General features: G+C 42.4%; 1 protein-coding gene across 1 annotated transcript in view; it reads left to right on the top strand.

Annotated features, from left to right (window-relative positions):
- Positions 1–26,927, top strand: part of LOC121875546 (histone-lysine N-methyltransferase PRDM16-like) — a 161,466-nt gene that overhangs the window by 26,815 nt on the left and 107,724 nt on the right. The gene's annotated exons all lie outside the window — the stretch shown is intronic.

The raw sequence follows: 26,927 nt of genomic DNA, 5'->3' as shown, positions 1-26,927 counted from the left end.
ATAGTTAATGGGTGAAGCAAATTTAATCGAATGTTTCCAATAATGTGATTTTTAGTGTGTAGTGAAGATCCGTTGACCTCCTCTCTCTCTCTCTCTCTCTCTCTCTCTCTCTCTCTCTCTCTCTCTCCTCACAAGAGACAGACAAAGACACTTCCCCATCTCATCCCTCTGCGTCTCTTGCCTCCTGGTAAAAATTATATGATTATAATACCCAGCCACACCACTTACCTTCCTCTCCCCCACCTGCCTCCTCCTCCTCCCCCTACCTGGCCCCTACTGCCTCCCCTCCCCCTACCCCTGCCTCTACCCTCCCTCTTACCTGGCTCCACCCTTCTCACCACCTGCCTCCCCCCCTACCCCTGACCTCTGCCTTCCTCACCACCTGCCTCTTCCCACCTGCCTTCCCCCTTCCTCCTCCCATGTCTTGCCCCTGCCTTTTCCCTTCTTGCCCCCCTCCCCTACCATCCCCCCTACTCCCCTGTGCCCCCCTCCCACATCCCTTCCCAGAAATGCAGCTGCTTTAACTTTTACTGTCTCGTATTTCTCTTCATTCTTTATTCTTGGAAGAGAGAGACAGACAGTCAGACAGACAGACAGACAGATAGACAGACAGCCAGACAGACAGACAGACAGACGAGAATAATAAAGAATGGTTGTTTTTAATCTATTTTCCTTAGATTGTTTATAAACTTTTCTTGAGGACGTTCATTTGTTTCTTTGTTGTGTTGTTGTTGCTGTTGTTGTTGTTGCTGCTGTTGTTGTTGTTGAGGACGGCAGGTGTTGATATACCTGGTGGAGGAAGTTAATTAACGTATTCAGGTCTATTAATTAACAATCATACATACATACATACATACATACATACATAACACACACACACACACACACACACACACACACACACACACACACAGTAGAAAATCAGAAATTCCCTGACCTTGTAAATACTTAATCATGAGAAAAACACTCACAAGAAACACTCCCAGATACTTCACAACCAGATCACTGTATAAATAACATCAGCTTAGCCATAACAAACACTAAACATCATTCCTCAAAGTTACAATGATATTCGTCCGTGATAATGACCAGGGAATTAATGACAGAATAACATAACAGTTTTTTTTATGACCATGCTGTAATGTATGTCACACGGGGATATTTAAGAGAGTGTAACGGGTAAAGGTGAGGAGAGAGAGAGAGAGGTTCCAGTACTCTATAAATCAAGTGGTTTACAAAGAGTTCCTGATTGGTTTACGAGTCAGTGTAATTAAACCCGTTTCTGCTGGGGTTCTCATAGCTAAACATCGTCCCAGAAGAAGTCGATGTTTTGGAGGGTAAGAGATATAAACATTGATTCTTAACCAAAATATTGACTTTATTGTTGATTTTTTGGCGGGTGCGTAACGAGCCTAAATGTTTATCAGATAAGGAAGTGTTTATGAAATGTTGTAAACATAGTATTTATGTGACTGCGATTGACCGATAGTTTTGGCATCTTAACGACTTAATTGGTGTGCCTGTTACAGTTACTTCTAGTGTTACGTAAAGATGGTTGGGTAGTTAATCCTGTTTATATACTGAAAAATAACGTAAAGTAATTAGAGGTCAGTGTTGTTCTTATGTTTTTATTTATTTATTGTTGTTACTCATCCACTACCCATTGTTCTTGTTACTCATCCACTCATCCACTACCCATTGTTCTTGTTACTCATCCACTCATCCACTACCCATTGTTCTTGTTACTCATCCACTCATCCACTACCCATTGTTCTTGTTACTCATCCACTCATCCACTACCCATTGTTCGTGTTACTCATCCACTCATCCACTACCCATTGTTCTTGTTACTCATCCACTCATCCAATACCCATTGTTCTTGTTACTCATCCACTCATCCACTACCCATTGTTCTTGTTACCCATCCACTACTCCTTACTCATCATCCCTACCGTTAACCTCTTACCCACTGCAGGTTATTTACCAAACAGAGGGTCGTCCATCAATAGAGTCGTATAACAGGTCATCTACAGAGCCTAAAGTCGTATAACAGGTCGTCCATTAACTAGTGCCGTGTGTCAGGTCGTCCACTAGGCAGAGGGGCGTACAAAGGGTCACCAACCGCATAAATTTTCGTACAAACAGAGCGGTGAGAGAGCGTCACCGTGAGGCCCAGGCTGGTGCGGTACTGTCGGTCAACACACGACTTAACCTGAGCTGATGAGATACGTCTTCTGCCCACCTGTAGTTCCGTACCTCCAGGCCCCGTGCCCCGTTCTGACCTTCCTCCTCCTCCTCACCCCGCCCCGTCACCGTCCCAACCCACACCCCGTCCTCGCCCCGAAGGCTGTAGAAAGCTGCCTTTTAAACGATGGTCTGAGGGCGGGTTGGTTTAAGTTCCGATTGAGCCGTATCTGAGAAGCACTCTGTTTACTAACCCCTTCTCAAGCCAAGCCCACCCTCCCCTCCCAACCCTCCACCCTCTTCTTTCTGTGATCGAGCTCCACAGGTCTCATGCCCCGCCCCACTTCGCCCCGCCCCGTCCCCGCCCCGAGGGTTGTAGAAAGCTGTATCATAAGGATGGACGCGGGGGGGGGGAGGAGGGTGTTTAAGGTTGCCACGGTATAGGGTCTTGAACTGCCCATGGCGACTCCGCTGGAAAAGGTCACACGCCATGCCAGTTTTTTGGGGTGGGGTCATCTGGCGTGGCTGGGTGCTCCGACTCCTCCCACCTTCCTTCCCTCCTCCTCCTCCACCTTCATCTCTTCCTCCTCTGTGACTCCTCCTTTTATTCCTTCTCTCATTCTCCTCCTTCCCCTTTTCCCTCTTGTTCGGGGTTCCTCTGTGCCCTCTTGCCACCCTTCAGTCGGGACTTATGGCCGTGTTATCAGGCACCAGAGCTGACCATGGGTGATCCCTGGTAGATAGGTAGGGTCAACGTGAAAGGTCTCCCTCGATGTTGACAGCTGATAGTACGAGTCGTCGGCTGAGTCCCTCCCCACCTCTCCTCTCCTCTCCTCTCCTCTCTTTCTCCCAGCCAACCCTATCCACCCATCTCCTCCTTTACTCACAACATGCACCACCCACTCTCATTCGCCACCTCCTACTCATCCTCCTCCAACCACCTCCTCCTCCAACCACCTCCTCCTCCTCCTCCAATGCACCTCCTCCTCTATCCTTCAACAATGTCTCCCACCTTTTGAGTTAGTTTTTACCCAGACCTTTAGTACTCTGTCTTATAACGAGGTGTGTGTGTGTGTGTGTGTGTGTGTGTGTGTGTGTGTGTGTGTGTGTGTGTGGGAGAGTAATGTCTTGATGGTTGACGTATTATGTATGCTCCTAATTCCATTATTCCTTCTCTTACCTTCTTACCTCCTTCCTCTCCTCCTACCACCTCTCCTCTCCTCCTACCACCTCTCCTCTCCTCCTACCACCTCTCCTCTCGTCCCTCCTTCTCCCTAACTCCCTCTTCCAGCCTGCCTCTCCCTCGCTCTCTCCTTCCCACCTCACCTCTCCCTCCTTCTCTCACTTACAATGACCAGCTGTGAGTGTCATAAATTTCTGTGGTGAAGTTTAACGATGTTGTGATGTTTTTGGTTTACTGTTGACGATTTTCTGATGTTTGGGTTAATTTTTGACGATTTTGTGTTGTTTTTTTGGTTCACTATTAACGATTTTGTGATGTTTCTTATTCACTGTTGACGATTTTGTTGCGTTTTTGTCGACTCACTGTTGACGATTTTGTGATGTTTTTGGTTCACTATTGACGATTTTGTAACATTTTTATTTCACTATTGACGATTTTGTGATATTTCTTATTCACTGTTGACGATTTTGTAACGTTACGACTCACTGTTGACGATTTTGTGATGTTTTAGGTTCACTGTTGACATTCTTATCAGGTTTCACTATTATCGACCGTGTAATCATGTAATCTAAACCACAACACAACGTCTCCTAACCAACCCAACCACGACGGCACAGGGCGATCAGCTGACATGATGTAAACAAACCGCTCTCCAATTTTAGAAAGGTGCATTGCCTTCTTGTAAATCATATTCCTCATAAGACATTGAGTATCACTATAAGATGAGCTACCTACTATATACATTCTCTCTGTCTGTCTCTGTCTCTCTCTCTGTCCATTTGTTTATCTATGTCTGTCTATTTGTGTGTTGTGTGTTTGTGCCTGTGTGTGTGTCTGCCTGTCAGTTTGTCTATCTGTGTCTCTCAGTTCGTTTGTTGGTTTATCTGTCTGTCTGTCTGTCTGTCTGTCTCTCACATTAACTCACAGTACAACATGTAATACAAATAACACGTTTTTTTTTCTACTAGTATACACAGAGCCTCTCTCTCTCTCTCTCTCTCTCTGTCTCCTATTGGTTATCATAGTTTCTCACGCTTCTTGACTCTCCTAGGAAAAAAAAACAGGTAGATCAAGTTTTATTCGACTCCAGTTGTATAAACATTACCGATCTGAGACTAAACATCTGTTACACTTCATCTAATGTTTATCTCGGCAACTTTTTCCTCGAGGTTAACATTGGAGACTTTTAATTTAAGGTGAATATTAACAGCTAATATTATTTCTTATAAGAGGTTAAATTTGTTAATATATATACAAGGTGAATGTTTATTATTGCCTTATTAAAGTTATTATTGTTTATTGTTAGTATTAGAGGTATATTGGTGACAGATTATGAGTTGTTAAATTGCTGTTAAGTTACCTGTGACTTTTGCCCAGGTATGCATCTACTGTTGTTAATTAATGGTTCAATGAATTTATGTTATTATTGGATGTAAAGTAATTATGAGGTTAATATTTGTCGTAATATTTTCCTTCTTTTCGTTTTCTTTCGTGTTTTTCCTTTTCCTTCCCTTTCTTTCCTTCTTTCTGTTTTCTTTCGTTTTTTTCCTTTTCCTTCCCTTTCTTTCCTTCTCGTTGTCCTTATATTTTTCTTTATATTTTGGGGGTTATTTTCTTCCCACTTTCCTTTAATTTCCTTTTAATTTTCCTTCTAATTTCCCTACAATTTTCCTTTTTTATTTTATTTTACGTCCATTCCTTTTATTTCCTTCCCATTTATTTCCCTTTTTCTTCTCATTTTCCCTCACTTTTCCTTACGCATTTTCCCTCCATAAAGCCCAGTAGTTAAGACTGTCTCAACATGGAAGCAGAAAAACCTTACGAGTGGTTGAGTAATGATCTTCCTCACCCCACTCTCTCTCCCCACTCCCCCTCACCCCCTCCTCAACCCTCTCCCCTTTCATCCCACTCTCTACCCTCACCCCACCCCCCACCCCTCTCAACTCTCTCCCACCCCACCTCTACCTCAATTCTCTCAATTCTCAACCCACTCCCTCTCACCACCTCCCAAGGATACAATTACTGTCACCTCACATCAAACAAGTGGTTAAGTCATAATTGCTTGTTACAGGTTCTCTCGCCTCTACTGATAATTTTGTCCTATTTTTTCACTGTTTTGGTTATCAGAGACAGACAGACAGACAGATAGACAGACAGACAGACAGACAGACAGACAGGTACTTCAGGTCCGCGTCTTACTTGTCTCCAGTTATAAGACAATTCCTCACCCACCTTGTGACAGTGAGCTCACCTCCTCCTCCTCCTCCAGGCTAAACATGCAGGTTGGTGATTGACTCGTGTGTACCCCGAAGGAGATGTGTAATTTCAGGATCTTCTTTCCACCTTTTACCTCCCTGACTTTCCTATCTCCCTGACTCCATCCCTTATTTACTCCCTGGATCTCATTTCCTCCCTCCCTCTACTTCCTTCTCCCTCATCCCATCCCTCCCCCTCTACTTTCCTCCCTCTCTATACCTCTCCTACCTACCTCCTTTCTCCCCTCCTCTTCTCCTCTTCCTCTTCTCCTCCTCCTCCCATTCATCACTCTTACATCATAAGTAGATACCATCAATGTGGGTCAGTGGGAGGAGGTGTTTATTGTTCCTCCTCCTCCTCCTCCTCCTCCTCCTCCTCCTCCTCCCCTTTCTCCCCCCCCCCTCCCCCTTCCCCCTCTCCCTCCTCCTCTTCCCTTAGTATAGGCAACAGTCATATAATTGCTACACTATAATACAATACAACACATATATAATTAATACAACATCACTTCACCTATAATTAATACAATATAAATCACAATATACATTACTAATACAATACATATCATTAATCATGTATACAAATTAATTACAAAATAAATCATGAATTGTAATTGACATAAAATTATATGTCACAATTATACCAAGGATTATATATACATTCCTATACGTATATGAATATTACCTAGTGTATATAACTTGTGTATATTGTGTTATATTACAGTCAAGGTGTGTGTGTGTGTGTGTGTGTGTGTGTGTGTGTGTGTGTGTGTGTGTGTGTGTGTGTGTGTGTGTGTGTGTGTGTGTGTGTGTGTGTGTGTGTTTATTATTGTGTGTGTGTCACTCTCTCTCTCTCTCTCTCTCTCTCTCTCTCTCTCTCTCTCTCTCTCTCTCTCTCCTCTCTCTCTCTCTCTCTCTCTCTCTCTCTCATTACAAGGAATTTAGGACCAGGTAAGAGGCTTCACCCCCCCTCCCCACCCTCCCCCCAATGCCCCTCCACCCCCGCCCCTACCCCCACCTCCTGGACGACCATCAATATACTTAGCTATGATTGGTCGAGATGATAATGGTGATGATTAGAGCGGTTACACCTCTAATTACCGTTGATGGTGGCGTGATGGTGGTTGATACTCCCTCGTGACTTGTACTGAGAGTGAAAGGGTGTTAATGAATGGTGATGGGATGTGAGGATTACTTTGCTTGGGGTACTGATCTGTCTGTCTGTCTGTCTGTCTGTCTGTCTGTCTGTCTGTAACAATATTTTTTTTATCTTGGTTTCTCTCTTCCATTCTTCCTTCCTTCCTTCCTTCCTTCCTCCCTCCCTTCCTCCCTTCCTTCCTTCCTTCCTTCCTTCCTTCCTTCCTTCCTTCCTCCCTCTCCTTCTATCCCTCCCTCCCACCACGCTCAGGGAAGAACTGGTGGTAGCTTAAAATGGATAATAAATCTGAGAAATTATAAGAAAATATGATAGGAAAAAAAGCGAACAAACCCACGAAAAAGGTGATAAAAGTAATAAAAGTTAATATAAGTAATAAAAGTTAATAAAAGTAAATAAAAGGGGAAATATATTGAATTAAGAATACACATGAAGAAAATACATCACTACTTCCAGTTTCATAATATAGTAAAAAAAAGTAATTAATGGTTGTCAGACGTAGTGCAGGTGTTGATCTAATTACCTGTGTGTGATCATTTATTTAACCCAGTCCTTCTTGTATTGTGTCAGCTTACCTCACTTCACTTCACTTTACTTCACTTCATCTCATCTCACCTCACCTCACCTCACCTCACCTCACCTCACCTCACCTCACCTGGAAATTGATCTAAATGTCGTGTGGAATTTGGTTATTGTTAAATGTTTACTTTTCTGTTACTGCCACTGTGTGTGTGTTAAAACTATGTTAAATTGTTAACCTTAATTTGTTTTATAACACTAAAGAAAGGGTGTTCGTAACCTGACGAAGGAGAACATTATCCTGACGAAGTGCTCAAGATGGATAGTTACTCCCTTGTTATTCTGAGAGGCTCTTGTGAGGCTCCTCCAGGACTTAACTGTCTGTCTGTCGGTCTGTCTGCAGCAATATTTTTTTTTTCATCTTGGTTTCTCTCTTCCTTCCTTCCTTCCTTCCTTCCTTCCTTCCTTCATTTCTTCCTCCCTTCTTCCATCCCTCCTTCCTCTCTCCCTTCCCTCCCACCTCCCTCCCTCCCGTATGTTTTAAATCAATGTTAAATTCGATTAGTTTTCTGGGAGACATCACGAACCTACGTCAAATATTCTCAGATCTATTGTTTATTCTTGACTAACTCTGATACTCCAGGCATTAGATCAGACACACCACCAAGAAGAGTTCGCCTAAGAGACAACAGAATAGGAAGCTTACTGCTGGATTTATTTATGTTGTGGCTGTGAAGCGTGTAAGATGAAGCACCTCGTAATACTACTACTGAACTATTTCCTCTGTCAACAAACCCCTCCCCCCCCCCATTGCCACAACGAAACATTTAACGAGTGATGTTAATCTAGCGTGTTAGTGATTACTTCTCTTGTGTTGTGTTGTGTTGTGTTGTGTTGTGTTGTGTTGTAGGCGCTGGCTCCCACTTTCCTCCTCTGTGGTAATTATATATCCTTAACGTTGTCTATCGTCTGATCTATTATAGACCATGGATATATTATACACATTGACGTGGTTGTGTAGCTGCGGGTGGTGACATCGTTAGCATAGATAGTAAGGACATGCAAAGAGACCGATTCATTTGCTATTTTTTTTGGTACATTTAATTTAATTTTCTCTTTTTAAACGATAATAATGATACAGTACTGTTGCATATTATTAACTATATCATATTATATCGCCTCACTAATGGGTTCTTTTATATACTAATTCATATAACGCTGTATCGGTAAACCTGAACTCATATACCTGTGTTAATACTTCCCCATCAAGCTGGGGGAGGTAGTCAATGCACCTTCCCTCCCCCTCCCCCTCAAGTGATTGGCCTGGACGCACCAATATCATGTTCACAAGTACCTGGATACTGAGGGGTGGCAGGTCGTTCATTCTTTAGCTTCAGTGAGCACAAGTTTCACCATCCTCGACCTGCTAGTGCAACCTGTGTCAAGGGAGAATCAAGTTACTGTGCGTATAAAGATGATTATGGTGTTTATTGCCAGGTAACGAAGGCGATGGATGGAACGATGATGTAAGGTAGTAAATTAGAAACTGATTTAATTTAACAGTAACGCGTTGATAGAATTGGATGTACTTGTAGTGGCTATAGTAGTTAACTTACCTTTCCTTCAGATGGATCAGAGATAATTAAGAACACCTGAAGGGGGAGGAGAGGGGGGGCACACAGGTAAAATATTGTATATTCCTTATCCTAGTGTAATTACAGGTGTACGTGACACAGGTAGACGTACCCCACTCATCCCCCCCTCTTACCTCCTCACTCCTTCCTCCCTCACCCCTCCCTCCCCCTCCCCTCCCTTCCCCCCTCCTCTCTCACCCCCCTGTGTATGAAATTGGTGATTGCAGTGATTGATGTGGTGGTGGTGGTTGAGAGTCTGTGTGGCCGTGTGGAGTATGAAATGGATGTGTGAGACAGGGGTTGACAGTGATTTACTGTGGTGCTCTCTCTCTCTCTCTCTCTCTCTCTCTCTCTCTCTCTCTCTCTCTCTCTCACTGAGGGGGAAATATTGCACTATGTATCTCAGGCGTGGATGGCGTCTCACCACAACACACTGCGGTTCCTTTACTCCCATTGTAAATTTATATCAGTCATGAGAGTTTCTTAAGTGTCATGAGAAAGAGATAGGGGAAGATATATATAGAGAGAGAGAGAGAAGGAGAGGTAATGTGACTGATGGATAAAGACAGAGAGATACAGAGGAAGCTTGATAAATATATGAAGGGAGAGAAAGAGGAAGAGGGAAGAGATAGACAGATGATGTTAATGATTTTGGGAGGTTTAAATGCAACTTATAAAGACACACACACACACACACACACACACACACACACACAGACAGACACACACACACACGTTCCAAAAGGTGTATTGTACCACCACACCTGAACCATCCTAAATGATCCGGTAACTGCGCTGGTGAGAGAGTAATGTTATCATCTTGAGACAGTAAAATGTTGTGTTCTTGAAGGCAGCTTATGGAGGACCTTCTCTCGTGATTGATTAAACGCTCTCACTCCTTCCTGCTGCTGTAACTGCTGTCCTTGGTGCTGCTGTCACTCTTGTTGTACAGCTATTACTGTTAATGTCGCTGTTTTATGTACTGTCGTTGCTTAAGGAGTTCTTACCGTTGTAGATCCGGCTTCTGTTTTCGCTGTCACTGTTTGTTTCTGCTGCTGCTCCTGTTTTTATCTGTTTATACTGCTGTGCTAGCGGTGCTGTTTTTCTCTCTCCGCCTCTCCTGCTGCTGCTGACTGTCACCGCGGTAACCACACTTAGTGCAAGCTCATCCCCTCAATGACACTTTCACTAAATCGTGTTCTTGAAATCTCGTGGCCGTGCAGAACAGGTGCGACGCTGGCGATGGTGACGCACCCCTGAGGTGGTGATGGTAACGCACCACTAAGTTGGTGACGGTGACGCACCCCTGAGGTGGTGATGGTAACGCACCACTAAGTTGGTGACGGTGACGCACCCCTGAGGTGGTGATGGTAACGCACCACTAAGTTGGTGACGGTGACGCACCCCTGAGGTGGTGATGGTAACGCACCACTAAGTTGGTGACGGTGACGCACCCCTGAGGTGGTGATGGTAACGCACCACTAAGTTGGTGACGGTGACGCACCCCTGAGGTGGTGATGGTAACGCACCACTAAGTTGGTGACGGTGACGCACCCCTGAGGTGGTGATGGTAACGCACCACTAAGTTGGTGATGGTGACGCACCCCTGAGGTGGTGATGGTAACGCACCACTAAGTTGGTGACGGTGACGCACCCCTGAGGTGGTAACTCACCGTTGTGGTGCTGGAGTCATTACTGCTACATAAAATGATCTTTTATGGTCTTCTGTAGCCTCAGCTGACCTCTAGAGGCCTATGACCAAACACCATCTGCCGAGTCTTCCTCTGACCTTTCTCAGCTGGTAGCGTTATAAGTTCAAACATTACAAAACATCACATAACTTCACACCGAACCCGTGATACTGCATAAGGTCATAGAAGGTCACAAGAAGTTGCTGAACGCTACATAAGGTCAGATGAAGTCAAAACAACCAGCATGAGTACATGAGGTCAAAAAAGGTCAAAGGTGGTCTTAGAAATTCATAAGGTGTCAATAATGGTCACGGGAGAACACAGGATGTCAAATAAGATGAGGGGAGGTCAGGGAAGGTCACAGGAAGCTACCTAAGGTCAGAGGAGGTCAGGGAGGGAGGACGAGAGCCCTGGGTTACCGCTCCCTCGGATACGGTGAGTGGAGCCTGTGTGGCCGGTTTAGGCAGGGCGTTGATCCGTGACGTGTCCAGGTGACCGGCCCCTCCCTCTCCCCATCCTCTCTCACCTCCCCATACTCTCCCCAGCTCCTCCCCATCCAGATTCCGTACCCCATACCCCACACTCTCCTCCACTACCCACTGTCTCCTCCCCATACTCTCCCCAGGTTCTCCCCATCACCTACATACACCCATCTCCCCACTCTCTTCTCATCCTATCCACATAACTTCCCCATTCTCTCCCCATCTCGTCTATATATCCTCCCCAGAGCCTCTCCATCGTCTTGCCTCACTCCCATTCCTTCATATATCCTCCCCAGCCCCCCCCCCTCCCAAATTCCTCCTCTTCCTTACACTCTTACCTTCCCTTCCCACTCTCATTCCCTCTCATTCTCCTTTTCCTCTCTCTCTATCCTCCTCCATCTCTTTACCATCCTATTCCACTCATCCCCTCCCTCTCCCCCTCCCTCTCCCCCCTTCCCAGCCATCCCCTCTTCTCCTCCTCCTTTTCCTCTTTCCTTTCTCCCCATCCTTCCCCTCCTATTCCTCCTTTAACTCTTCCCCTCCTCTTCTCCTCTCACTTCCCATTCCCCATTTTCTGTTAGCCGGAATCAATAGCGAAGAGGGAGGGGGAAGAGTGAATAACAAAGGTGGATGAGAGATAGGGAGAATAACGCGTCAATGAGATGAGAAAGGGAGAGAGAATAACAGACATACAAGAGAAAACAATGGATAAAGAAGGTTAAATAGAGGGAGAAAAAGACAGACAGACAGACAGACAGACAGACAGAATGTGATAAAGAAGAGGAGGAGAAGGAGAAGGCGTAAAAGAAGGGAGAATAGAGAAAATGAAAAGCCACTGAGAGACACACAAACAGAGAGACAGACAGGTAAGCAAAGAGACAGAAGGACGGAGAAAGAAAGAGACAGATAAATGAAATAAAAATAAATAAGAAAAACTTGCTTACATACATACATACATATACATATACATATACATATATACATACATACATACATACATACATACATACATACATACATACATACATACATACATACATACATATACATAAATACATACATACATACATACATACATACAGACCGGCACTTACTTACACACACACACACACACACACACACACACACACACACACACACACACACACACACACACACACACACACACACACACACACACTACACTACACTACACTCCAAGAAACAACTGGACAATCTCTATAGACCCAGAACTTGACCCGGTTAGCTCGCCTCTCACACCAAACACCGCCCAAGTCGGTAGATTCACTGTAACTCGTAATCTGTGTCTGTTTACATAACTCGGAAGGTTCATAATATGACCCAAAAATTAATTCTTCCAGGTAACCTATTTCTGTCTATCTATCTATCTATCTATCTAGCTGTCTGTCTGTCTGTCTGTCTAGCTGTCTGTCTGTCTGTGTCTATCTGTCTGTCTGTCTAGAGATACAGACAGAAAGATTCTATTGATAGTTGATTCCATGATGTCTGTAGGATGTTGGTAACAATGACAGCTATACGAGAGGTGTTTTCACATATTGGTAGCACTGATAAGTCCTTGGTGGGATCTTGTCAACATTGATATATGACAGAGAGAGTTAATACGACATTGGTGGCACTGCGAGATGTAATGAGAATCTGATATCATACCATTAATTTGAATTACTGTTATTACCTTTTCTTTTGCGGTATTGTCAACGTTGGTCGTGTAAAACCTCTCACAGAAGTAGTGTGTATCGTTTTGGTAACACTTTAAGTTATCAAAACATTTATATATTGTTGATAAAAGAATAAATCCGGTATTTTTTCGATATATTTGTCTACACTGTCTCCTTGTATACCGAAAGGCTCAGTATACTATATCCACACCGCCTTTAACTGGTCTTAAGGCGTATTGAAGACACTTTGACTTTTGACTTAACACACACACTTGAGGATAGGCCTTGAGGATAGGCCTACTGGGTCATCCTTATCTCACCTTCTCTTTTTTTATACTCTACATGATGGTACTGGGGTCAGGCTCTCTCTCTCTCTCTCTCTCTCTCTCTCTCTCTCTCTCTCTCTCTCATAACAACAACAACAACAACAACAACAACAACATAACTCAGCATACCAAATTAATAACAAAAACAGTTCGTATCCCCTTAAAACAAACCTAAAAAAAAACAAAAAATAAAACTTAAATATTTCGATAATTACTTAAACCAATAACTCAACAAATTCAATTAAACAACAAGGTTAGGTTAGGTTAATGAAGAGCACTAGACTATTAGTAAACTCTTTAACACAACGTAATGGTGATGTAAGGAAGGATTCTCTGTTGATAAGGAGATGTGATGCCTTTGAGGGAGGTAAAGTATAAACGCCTGTATCCTTTATCTCCAGGGACGAGGGAAATTAGATCCCCTATCAGCTATAATTTAGGTGATTCCTTATCTCGATATATAAGATTGGGTTTCTTATTCCATGCTGGATATAGACTTGGATTCTTTAACGAGATGGTAATTGGGATTGGAATTCTTATTAGATAGGATTAGGGTTTTGTTTTATACCAGTGCCAATATACGTTTGGATTTTGTTTAACCCTTATATTCATAGGATTGAACTCTCTACAGTATGAGAATATAGGACTGAATTCTTCTATATTCGGTGAAATAGGAGATTCAATTCTTTGACAACGAAATATGGAACTAACTTTTATATTATCCCATCATTTTGACTTGAATTCTCTATATGATGGATATATAGAACTGTATTAAAGGTTTGAATCCCTTAAATATCTATAAAATACGTTTGAATTCCTTATATCACTACAATATAGGCTTGAATCCTCTATATAATGGTAACAAAGGTTTAAATCCTCTATACTATAAAATTGATAGTTCTGATAACACTGATAGGCACTATAGGATTATCTATATGATATTAGCAACACTGACAGATATATTAGAGTTGTTTTGACATATTGGTGATACTGATATAGTCTCTACCATCCCGTGACTAAGATAACATATGAGCCGGTTATATGAGACAAACGGATGAGTGTACTGAGTAGATGGTCAGCCCACACGACCACCCTGGGAAGAAGCCTGATTATTTTCCCACCGTTTAGATGTATGGGTGTAGGGGGGTGTAGGGGAGAGAGAGAGAGATGTTGTAGGGGGGAGGTGTATGGGGAGGGTGTGTAGGGGTGTAGGGGGTGTAGGGGAGAGAGGGAGGTGTTGTTGTGGGGGAGGTGTATGGGGGTGTGTGTAGGGGGACGAAGAGTTATAAGGGAGGGAGAGGTGTTAAGAGTTAACCACACACACACACACACACACACACACACACACACACACACACACACACACACACACACACACACACACACACTCTCTCGTTCATGGCTTCCATCAGTGTGCTGTAAGGTGGTGTTATGAAACCTTTAATAACTAGTGAAGGTTACTAGACTACTAGATCCTGCAGTCTACTAGAAAGCGGTTTACGATTGACGTCTTAGCCGCCTCTGCCCTCAGCTAATGTGTTCACTTACTCAAGTTAGTTTTATTGCATTTGTTCAGTGTGTTCATTCTTAACCCGTTTTGTTCAGTTCCAGCGCCACCTTCTTATGACCTATGAGTAAATTTGTTCACTTGTTCAAGATGGGTTGATTATACCTGCAGCACCATGCTACAACTCCTGAATGAACCTGTTCACCTTTCAGGCAGGTGTGATTGCATCTCCTTAGTTCGGTCATTCATGATCTACTCTGTAATAATTCCTGGGTGAACTCGTAACCTCTTCAATCTAGGTTAAATGTGCCAGTTCACTAAGTTTCATTCACGATACAACTTCTGATGAGTCGTGTGGAAATTGTTCAAGTGTTCAAGTTGTGTAGATTGTATCTGTTCATCATCAGTGGGCTAACCCTTTATAAATTTCCACTGAGTTTGTTCACTGATTGAAATTTGTTCTAAATAGACATGTTCATTCGTGATCTATCTCCTCGTATCTCACTTAACAAACACGTTCACTTGTTCAAACTGTGTTAATACGTTCTTCCTCGTTAACGTATACCCTATTATGTCTCCTGATTTACACGTTCAGTTTCGTGTGATCAAACTCGTTCAATTTGTTTACACGGATTTATCATCTCTTAACTCTTACATAAACTTGTTCTTCTCTTTATCCCCATCAGCAGTACTTGTTTAATGGGGAAATGGATTAAATGGGTCTCCGTGTAACCTAACCTAACCACACCACGGGCATTACTGACCAGTTTTAATAGGCCCCAGTTATAATGGATCCCTGTGCGAGAAGGTCAAGACAAGTTCGGTTTGGACCCACGAAGACAGGGTGCCCATTGTAACTGGGATCTATTACGAATGGGGCCTATTAGGACAGAAACCCATTACGATAAGGTAAACCTATTAAGACGAGGACCTATTAGTACTGGGAGGAAAGTGGCACTAGGTTAAAATTAGTACTGGGGCCCTTCAGGACGGGGGCCCATAAAAACAAGGGCCCATTATTCACAGACCCCACGAGGACTGAGGGCCCCTTTTGACCTGTGCCGCTGTTATGCCCTCGGTGTATCATGACGAGTCTGTCTGTCTGTCTGTCTGTCTGTCTGTCTGTCTGTCTGTCTGTCTGTTTGTCTGTCTGTCTGTCTGTCTGTCTGTCTGTCTGTCTGTCTGTCTGTTTGTCTGTCTCAACATAAAACTTACGAGCCATTATTACTAACGTCACGTTCTGAGGTCAGCAACTTCCTCTAAGCTTACGGACGTACAAGGGGGAGGGTGGGGGTGTTTGGGAGAGAGAGAGAGAGAGAGAGAGAGAGAGAGAGAGAACTGCCTGCCCAATACATAAACAGAACATTCACATCAACATAGGAAAGGATTCAAACACCTCTCCCCCACCCCCTTCCCTTCTCTTTCCCATCCTCCCTCCCCAACCCTCCTCTTCCTTGCCTGACCCTCCTCTTCCCCTGCCTCACCACCCCACCCCTCCTCCTTCCCACACCACACCTGCCCTTCTCCCCACCACACACTCTGCCTCCCCCACCCCACACCTCAAATGCAACAATCTTCCCTGCACTTGCAATGCACCTGAGGAGAGATTAACTGCCTTGCAACCACCGCGATGAATCTAGTCATTTTAATGTCAAAAGTTCAATAAAGTTCAAAGGTAATTCTTACTGGCTGGGGCAAACAACATAGCACACCCCCTTCCTCATTCCTCCCTCCTCCTCCCCCCTCCCCCATTCACCATAAGGCAATTTCGGTCCCAAACGAGAATTTTCCTTTTTTTTTTCCTTTCTAATTTCCATCAATAGTTTCCTCTCTTTGGGCCATAAACCTCGATTCGTTTCCCCATGAGTTCAGTGTTAAGTGCCGTTTACTCTGTCTCACGTCTCTCTTACCGGGAAAAAAAAATATCAGTTTTTTTTTATTTGTATTTTTTACGGGATTTTTGTTATTTTCTCTCCTTGACACCTGCAATTTGTAGTGATGTAAACTCTTCCTGTCATAGTAATGGCACTGATGTCTCTTTATTGGCACTGTCGGGGTTTTAGGCACTGTCGTCTTAATTGGCACTGCCTATTAAATGAAGAGATCACTTGAAGATTAGCCCTAACCTAACCTAACCTAACCTAACCTAACCTAACCTAACCTAACCTAACCTAACCTAACCTAACCTAACCTAACCTAACCTAACCTAACCTAACCTAACCTAACCTAACCTAACCTAACCTATTCTCTTCTATTCTCTTTTTTCCTTCTTCTTTCTCTTTCTCTACCATTCATTCGACTATTCTCTATCCCACTTCTATCCTCGTATGTCCTCTTCGTCTTCTCTCTCACCATCCCTTCCATCCCTCCATCATCCAGTCTATTATCTGTCTCCCTATCCACCTCATTTATCCATCTATTCTTCTCTTCTCCTTTATCCACGCCATTCAGTCTATCATCTATCCAACTATCCACCTCATTCAAGTCATCATATATCCACCTATCCATCTATCCATCTATTCCCTCTCCCTCGTGTGTGTGTGTGGTAGGTGGCAAGGAGGACTGGGTGGCGGTGTGACCTTCGTTGACCCCATTCGCGTGCCTGGGTGGTAAGAGTCACCCCGCTGTGACCTGGCACGCCTGTATGTCAAAGGTCAACCGCTGCCACGTGCTGAGAGATAGAGAGAGAGAGAGAGAGGTGAAGGAGTGGAGGGTGGGAAGAAGAGAGGGAGAGGGAGGAAAGGAGGTGGGATGGAAGATGAGAAAGAAGGTGGGCGAGATGGTGTAAGGGAAGGAGGGAGGGAGAGAGGGAGGAGAGAAATAAAATAACACCTATCATAGTATAATATAATTCACCTATAAATCAACATTACTCTTAATAATTACCAAAAAATCATCACTATAGCACTATATTTCGTATGTCATAACAGAATACAAATATACTTCATACACAATATAACATAAGAATCTGACATACATACACAAGATTATATAAGGTGTGTATTATGCAAGGTGATATATCGCGTATGATGATATGAAAGAGTATACCATGAGAAGCTTACCTGAAATAGTCTGGTGAAAGAGTGTGTAGTGAGGGGTGTGTAGTGAGGGTGTGTAGTGAGGGGTGTGTAGTGAGGGTGTGGGTGTAGGTGGTGATTACTGTGTGAACTGCTGGCTGAAGGACACATGACATGACCTGTGGAAAATAGGTAGCAAAAATACACACTCGTACACATACTTATATCTTACATATTGTACTCACTAAATCATGCATATGTTTGGTGTATGTAGGTTAAGTGTACAGATACACACATACACACACACACACACACATACACACACACACACACACACACACACATACACACACATGTATGTCGTAATTTACACCAAGATTCAATATTTTGATTAATTTATTTAAATATTTTGTAAGTTTATAAAATATTCCACAAATCTCAGATCACTGGGGCCAAAATCTGGGCTAAAAAATACTTTGAACGTTTATATTATTTTCTTCAGCATTTTACGGATTTCTACGACTTAAAAATTACTCACACAATGTAATCGTAAAATGAAAGTCCAAGACAAACGTTAGCCATTAACAAATCACACAAGAATCGTAAAAAATACCATTTGACAAACGTTCACGATCATTATGTAAAATGTGGAGGCCGGCGGGAGTGTTATGTATTAGCTTTATGACCCGTGACGCAAAGACCTAGGAGGTGCCCCCAGGAAGCGCCTCTAGCGGCCGTCTGCGTGTGTCGGTGAGGTGGCGACGCCTTCTACTGCTGTGACCACCTCCTTCCTTCTTTTTTCTACCACGCCTCCGGATACGCCCTCAGCTGTGGGTAAATACAGTCACTCCCTTCACAATATTTAACCCGGGCTAATAAGTCTCTCTCTATGGTGTCGTTATGTAGTGGATATTTTCGTCATCCGTAATCCCTGATGGGTAAAGCGGGTTCCTACGCCAAGGCTATGTCATTGAGCCTTCACCTCTGCATCCATTTGAGGTTTAGTTTTTCCCACGATATCGGACAACAATACGCCTACCTGAAATAAAAATGCCCAGGGAATGTCCGAGTGCGGTTTTTAACTTAAGAATGATGACCGAGAGAGAATTATAAAAGACACACGAATCTTCTGTTGCATGTAAATAAGACTAAACGGCCTCGAGAATCAGTAAACTAAAGCGTAATATGAAACAATCTTAATACCTGGTGCCACAACTGACGGACGAATGTGTGATATAACATAGACTACCTTATAAGGAGGTGAATGAGGAGTAAGGGAGAGAAAATGAAAGAAGGGAAGGAGGGAAGGGAAGGGAAGGGAAGGGAAAGATTAAGTATACATAATCACCTGTGCTAATGATGTTGGTGGAGGTGTGATCGTGTGTAGTGTAACGTCACTGCTATTATTTGTGTGTGAAATCTTGGCTTTTTTTTTCTCTTACGTTGGATAAAAAATACGGTTAAGTTCCCACTACAACGCAATCCTCTTTTCCAGTTGAGTTCTGATGATGCTGGGAGTCTTCCTATGCCTCTACTCCTCCCTCTTCCTCTTCAGTCTTCTTCTTTCCCTTTATCCCTCCGTCCCCTCCCCTCCCTATCGTACCCCTACTTCGACCTTCCACTCTCTCCTTCCTTCCGTCTCTCACTCTTTCCCTTACCTGTGTCTTCACCTCCTTCTCCTCCCCGTCTCTCCCACTCCCTTTCCTTTCCTTCCTCCCTCTTTTCGTCTCTCCCACGCTCCCTTCACCCCCCTCTCACCCACCTTCCTTCCCTCTGTCTCTCCCACTTACCCTCCACCCCCATTCCACCCTTCCCACACGTGCCCTTCCACAACCTCCGCCTTTCCACCTCATTATAAAATTACACTTAGTGGTTGTTTAGATATTTTTAGCCCCGTGTTTGACCACCTGTACTAGACCAATTAGGGGTCCGGTTCCCTACCTGACTTCCGGCTATATATGCATGTGTGTGTGCGTGTCTCTGTAGCCGGCCTTTCTCACGGTAACATAACTACCATTTCTCGTGAGTCTGGTGTTATTTTTAAGTGTCCGGCTCCTACTGCGCTTGCCGGATGTTGAACGACCGGTTGGGAAGGTTTTTGTAAGTGGTGGGGATGTTTTTGTAAGTGGTTGGGATGTTTTTGTAAGTGGTGGGGATGTTTTTGTAAGTGGTGGGGGGGTCTTTGGGATTTAAATATTCGTGGTGTGTTAAGTGGTGGTTGTGGTTATAGGGGGAAGGAAGGAATGACTTGACTGACGGACAAACTGACTGACTGACTGACTGACTGACTTCATTGAGATTTCTGTGCATTGTTTACCTTTTAGTCACAGTGATGCGATTTTAGTCATCACACTCAGCAGTTATTTTCTCTTCTATTCAATATAAAATACTAAAGACACGAAAAATGGACAGGGATATTACGCAATGCTCTGGATGGTCACGGTATTTTTTTTTAATCAAATCGCAAAAAAAAAAATAAAATAAAAAAAAAATATTCGCGAAAAATGAATCGCAAATCAGCTGGATGGCTATAGAGCTCGCCTTCTGTCCTAAAGGTCGTTGGTTCGAGCCCAAGGCATCCACGCACTATGAAGATGAAGAAGATGATGATTGGATGATGGAGAATACTTCCTCCGCAAGGGTATCAGCCAATCAACTCGCTCGACAATCCCGCCAAGAAATTTAAGAAAAACCTGTTGAGATGTTTTGATACTGAGTAAAATTGACAAAGGTGGAGAAAAATATTGATCATATTCATTATTGTCACCATCATCATCAAAACATTACAATGACTGAATGGAAAACCACACAAAGACGAATGAAAAAAAAAAAAAAACACGCCAATGTTTTCAAAAGTTGGTTCACCTTTGTTGTACCGCGAAAGTAACTAGCCATCAAATTTTCTCATGTATTTTTTTAACGCGATTTTTATGATGATTTTGCACTTCACATTCACTACGATTATCTCAGATGCATTACATGATCAAACAGAAAAATAAAAAAAATCGATCGAGGTGTCATGGCGGTGGCTGGTCAAATGCAAACATACAGATTATCCCTAGTGGCAAGCCTATTAATTTCTCTTTCACTTCGTTTCTGGTGATGTTCGTCTATTTTCAGAATTAATCGACCACAGAGACGCTTAATCGAACTTATGAGAAGAGCTTAATGACCTTGTATTTTATTATGAGTTAATTATAAAATGCAGTAAGTCCTTGGTTAGGTTAGGATAGGTAAGGTATCCTGACAGTCTAGGCTAACTCTTGTAGAAAACTAAACCTTATTAAAACACAAGATAACTGACATTAGCTAAAACTACAAAAACTACAGTAACTTTCCCCCTAACTATTAGTGGTTAATATATACTATGTAACCTGAAATTAGTCTTTTTGTTTTACCATATCCGAGTTTCGCAAGGTAGAGACGGTCGTTTGCCTTCCTCGACCTGGGGCTGGGGCGGCAATGGTTTAGTTCAGCCAGTCACACAGCCAACCACTCCGTCACAGAGCCAGCCACTCCGTCACAGAGCCAACCACTCCGTCGCACAGCCAACCACTCCGTCACAGAGCCAACCACTCCGTCACACAGCCAGCCACTCCGTCACAGAGCCAACCACTCCGTCACACAGCCAGCCACTCCGTCACACCAGCTTGACAAATGCAATAAATGACTCTGTTGCGTTAACCAGACCCATTACTCCTCTACTCCAACCTAACGTAAATGAATAGCTCCGGAGTGAAAGTGTCTGCGTTACCCCAATGACACGACATGTTTTAAGGGTAAGCAGTACATGGGGGGGGGGGCCGGAGGTGTCTGGCATTTGTTGTGGCTGGGGGGGGGGGGGGGGGGGGGACCAGGGGGGACAGGTTCACAATGACCACAGGTTTACAGGAGCACCTGCACCTGCCCCCCCCCCCACACTACCTTACTGGAGCATTATTGTTTATGTCTCTCAGGCTGAAGAGGAAGTATTATTAATTCTTCCCTTGGCTGATGCTTTAGTTATAATGCTTACGGCTATTTTTGGACTCAAAACTTATTAAAAATCTTGATATTTACGTAAAAATACAAGATTTTCAGCTAAAAGTATGGGTGACAGAGAGGAGAGTCCAAGACTATAAGACCATTCCTGTAGCCTCTTATATTCCTGTATCTCCATATATACCTGTAGCCTCTATATACCTGCATTCCATATACACCCATATTGTCTTATATACCTGTAGCCTCTTATATACCTGTATCCTCTTATATACCTGTATCTCAATATATACCTGTATCTCCATATATACCTGTAGCCTCTTATATACCTGTATCTCCATATATACCTGTATCTCCATATATACCTGTATCCTCTTATATACCTGTATCTCCATATACACCTATATTGTCTTATGTACCTGTATCTCCATATATACCTGTATCTCCATATATACCCGTAGCCTCTTATATACCTGTATCCTCTTATATACCTGTATCTCCATATATACCTGTATCTCCATATATACCTGTATCCTCTTATATACCTGTATCTCCATATATACCTGTATCTCCATATATACCTGTATCTCCATATATACCTGTATCTCCATATATACCTGTAGCCTCTTATATACCTGTATCCTCTTATATACCTGTATCTCCATATATACCTGTATCTCCATATATACCTGTATCCTCTTATATACCTGTATCTCCATATATACCTGTATCTCCATATATACCTGTATCTCCATATATACCCGTAGCCTCTTATATACCTGTATCCTCTTATATACCTGTATCTCCATATATACCTGTATCTCCATATATACCTGTATCCTCTTATATACCTGTATCTCCATATACACCTATATTGTCTTATGTACCTGTATCTCCATATATACCTGTAGCCTCTTATATACCTGTATATACCAACAAAGACCGAGATAATGAGTGTTAAAACGAAACTTTGTTCTATTAAGGTCACGTTAATCGGTGTATGGTCCGTGAAATGAACACTTTTATGAGGCGGCAAGAAAGTGTTCCTCGCCTGAGTAAAGAAACTCTTATTGGTTGGTGTTTTAGCTGGTGGTTTGCGACTAATAAATCCTTACATGGTATAACGAGGTGATTCTCTCTTAGTAAACAATGAGAAATAACTCGATGGTAGGAGAGGTTTAGTCGAGAGGTTTGTTATGGTAAGTTGAACTGTCTGTGAGGTTTTCTGAGGTAAGGATCTGTAATTATTGACTTGTTAGGTATGTTGTTTACTATGGTCTCTGTACGGATGTTTTTCTCCAAATATCACAAGTATTTATAATAGCAAATAATATACAATACATTAATAATTGACTTTAAACAGGGTGTAAAATTTCAGTCAAGGTATATTGAAAACAGAAGCGGCCCTCAACTGGTATCCTTCGGGACGCCACTGATTAAAATTAATATGACGCTTTATATTCTCAACCAGAAAGATACATCACTCTTGATTTTTTTTAATGATTGTTGATTAGCGTATTTACTAACCTAGAATACGAACCTAAACGCCTTAGTATTTGAAGTGCATTAATACATAACAGCAACAACATTCATAACATTGTATATATTGACGTAGATTCATTCCTTTCGTAAGTCATGTCAGGTCATCAGAGTAGTGATTTGTTGTGACTTGTACTGAGGTGAGGTGACACTTCATCTCATAGGCTCTCTCTCTCTCTCTCTCTCTCTCTCTCTCTCTCTCTCTCTCTCTCTCTTCTCTCTCACTCACACACACGAGGAGGCTATGTCACCGAGCCGTAATAATAAGGGGGTAGCCAATGATGCGTGTGAGGGAGGGGGAGGGTGAGGTGTCACGCTCTCACTAATTGAAGAGAAGACCTGTACCCTTGGGACATCTCTACTCACACACCTGGTGAGGGTATCACTAAGGTTGCTACCAGGTGAAAGGAGATAGAGAGATAGAGATAGAAGTGAGAGACAGAGACAGACATAGTGGTGAGAGACAACGAGATATATATATAGTGGTAAGAGGTGAGACAGAGTAAAAGAGTAAGAACAAAAGAGAGGGAAAAAGAGAGAGGGATGAGAAAAAATGAGAGGGGGAGAAAAGGAGTGAAAGAGGGAGAAAGGGGAAGAGAGGGAGAAAAAGGGAGAAAGAGGGAGAGAAAAAGACATACATAGAGAATAAATGAGAAAGAAAAAGAGAAGGAAAGACAATTACATAGACTAGAAATTAAACCGAGTGAAAGAAGAGAAAAACGAAGATAGATACGAACAGAAAAACAATACAAATTAAACAAAGACAAGAAATGGACAAATAAATAAATGAAAGTAAAATGAAGACACCGGGTAATAAAAGTGAGAGTAGGAAGGTATTCTAGAAAGTACAAGTGAGTTAATTACTTCAGGTGTTTCAGGTGAGGTACATAGGTGATAGAGACTAATGAGTTATTGCCTACCTGAGGGAAAAGTTTTATAGTGCTACCTGTATCACCACACGCCCACAGTTGGTACACTAGTGGCGCTCCTTGTGAACACTTGGTACTACTCATGAACACTTGGCACTGTTCATGAACACTTGGCACTGCTCATGAACACTTGGCACTGTTCATGAACACTTGGCACTGCTCATGAACACTTGGCACTGCTCATGAACACTTGGCACTGCTCATGAACACTTGGCACTGCTCATGAACACTTGGCACTGCTCATGAACACTTGGCACTGTTCATGAACACTTGGCACTGCTCATGAACACTTGGCACTGTTCATGAACACTTGGCACTGCTCATGAACACTTGGCACTGCTCATGAACACTTGGTACTGTTCATGAACACTTGGCACTGCTCATGAACACTTGGCACTGCTCATGAACACTTGGCACTCCTCTTGAACACTTGGCCCTGTTCATGAACACTTGGCTCTTGTGAACGTTCCAGTGACTCAGTGAACGAAGACCGCTATTGCCCGTGAACGTTCCAGTGACTCAGTGAACGTTAAACCACAAAACAATCCACTGAACGAGTTCACCTTCATGAACGTTAGGGGTGATGCGCCTAATTGATTCTCTTCCAGTAGTTTCCAGTTACATAATAGCACTTAATAGCGTTAAAGAACGTCCCCGTAACACCATTCTTGCTTCCCCTTAACAGCATTCTTACGTCACCTTAACACCATTCTTACGTCACCTAACACCATTCTTGCGTCCCCTTAACACCATTCTTGCGTCCCCTTAACACCATTATTACGTCACCTTAACACCATTCTTGCGTCTCCTTAACACCATTCTTGCGTCACCTTAACACCATTCTTGCGTTTCCTTAACACCATTCTTGCGTCCCCTTAACACCATTCTTGCGTCACCTTAACAGCATTCTTGCGTCCCCTTAACACCATTCTTGCGTCCCCTTTTAAGGAATTAGATTATCAATGTTACTTACGATGATTTTAAGTTAAGGTAATGTTGTTTCTAGGTTAGACAATTAGTTTAGTTAACATATTCAAAGTAAATTAGGGAACATTATATATATATATAGTCACTTTCCGAAGATATGTAAATAATAAACAAAAGAAAACAACTAAAGAAAAAATCAAACCAAATCTTAAAACCAACACGAAAATATCCTTAAACCAAAAACAAAAACCCACAAATATAGATAAAAAAAACCATAATAAAACCTCTTTTTGGGAGGAGGAGGGACACATTCGAACATCTTGTGAGGAAAGTATCCCCGTAAAAAAGGGGTTAAAGACCATTTAAAAGTCCTAATGACCCCCTTTCAACGCAACCTTACAATGTGTTTATTAAGTGGTGGAGAAAAACCATTTTGGGGGATATCTTCAACACCTGGAGGCCTCTTGGTGGGGGTAAGGAGGTAAAGAGGGGTGAGAAGAGGGGGGGGTGAAGGGATGTATTTGACGTCACGAGGAGAGTTAATCACCTGGAGACAATAACCTTGGAAGTAATAAGAGTCATTTTACCTGTTAAGTGTATTTCTTAAGACACTTATTTCACCTTTAATGGCGGTTCCTTCTTAATATAATAAATTACCTTATATGGGAGTTCTTATTATTTAATGTTATTCTCGTTTTACTTCATATTACAATAATTCCTTTAGTATTTACCATTCGTGGTTTAAGTTACATTTATCTCTTATTTATAAACTCAAAATTACCTTAAGATCTTCAGGTAAAGTCTAAAATGAAATTAATGTAATTCTCAGGTGTGAATCGAAAACTGGGGGTAATTTTCTTCAGTAGTTCCTCTTAAAACTCTAAATTACACCCAGCGGTAAACTTTGAAGGTCCAATCATCTCCCGGCCAGAGAGTAAAGCCATATAATGATTGGCTCACTTTAGAGGGAGAGGAGTTCAGTGTTGCCAAACCGATCATTAGGTTCGACTTTCTCTTCCTCCTGTAACCTAATTGTATTTTCGTTGCCTCTGACGTGTTATGTGGTCCTGTTTGTTGATGTTTTTGGTGTTTGTTGATGTTGTTTAGTGTTTGTTGATGTTGTTTGGTGTTTGTTGATGTTGTTTGGTGTTTGTTGATGTTGTTTGGTGTTTGTTGATGTTGTTTGGTGTTTGTTGATGTTGTTTGGTGTTTGTTGATGTTGTTTGGTGTTTGTTGATGTTTTTGGTGTTTGTTGGTTGTTTGGTGTTTGTTGATGTTTTTGGTGTTTGTTGATGTTGTTTGGTGTTTGTTGATGTTGTTTGGTGTTTGTTGATGCTGTTTAGTGTTTGTTGATGTTGTTTGGTGTTTGTTGATGTTTTTGGTGTTTGTTGATGTTGTTTGGTGTTTGTTGATGTTGTTTGGTGTTTGTTGAGATGTTGTTTGGTGTTTGTTGATGTGTTTGTTGATGTTGTTTGGTGTTTGTTGGTTTGTTTGGTGTTTGTTGATGTTGTTGGTGTTTGTTGATGTTGTTTGGTGTTTGTTGATGTTTTTGGTGTTTGTTGATGTTGTTTGGTGTTGCTGATGTTGTTTGGTGTTTGTTGATGCTGTTTAGTGTTTGTTGATGTTGTTTGGTGTTTTGTTGATGTTTTGGTGTTTTGTTGATGTTGTTTGGTGTTTGTTGATGTTGTTTGGTGTTTGTTGATGTTGTTTGGTGTTTGTTGATTCATTGTTTAGTGTTTTGTTGGTGTTGTTTTGGTTGTTTGTTGATGTTGTTTGGTGTTTGTTGATGTTGTTTGGTGTTTGTTGATGTTGTTTGGTGTTTGTTGATGTTTTGGTGTTTGTTGGTTGTTTGGTGTTTTAATTTGATGTTTTTGGTGTTTGTTGATGTTGTTTGGTGTTTTGTTGATGTTGTTTGGTGTTTGTT

The sequence above is a fragment of the Homarus americanus genome, unplaced genomic scaffold, assembly GCF_018991925.1.
Source record: "Homarus americanus isolate GMGI-L3 unplaced genomic scaffold, GMGI_Hamer_2.0 scaffold39158, whole genome shotgun sequence".
Classification (NCBI taxonomy): domain Eukaryota; kingdom Metazoa; phylum Arthropoda; class Malacostraca; order Decapoda; family Nephropidae; genus Homarus; species Homarus americanus.
This window is presented reverse-complemented; position numbering and strand designations above follow the sequence as displayed.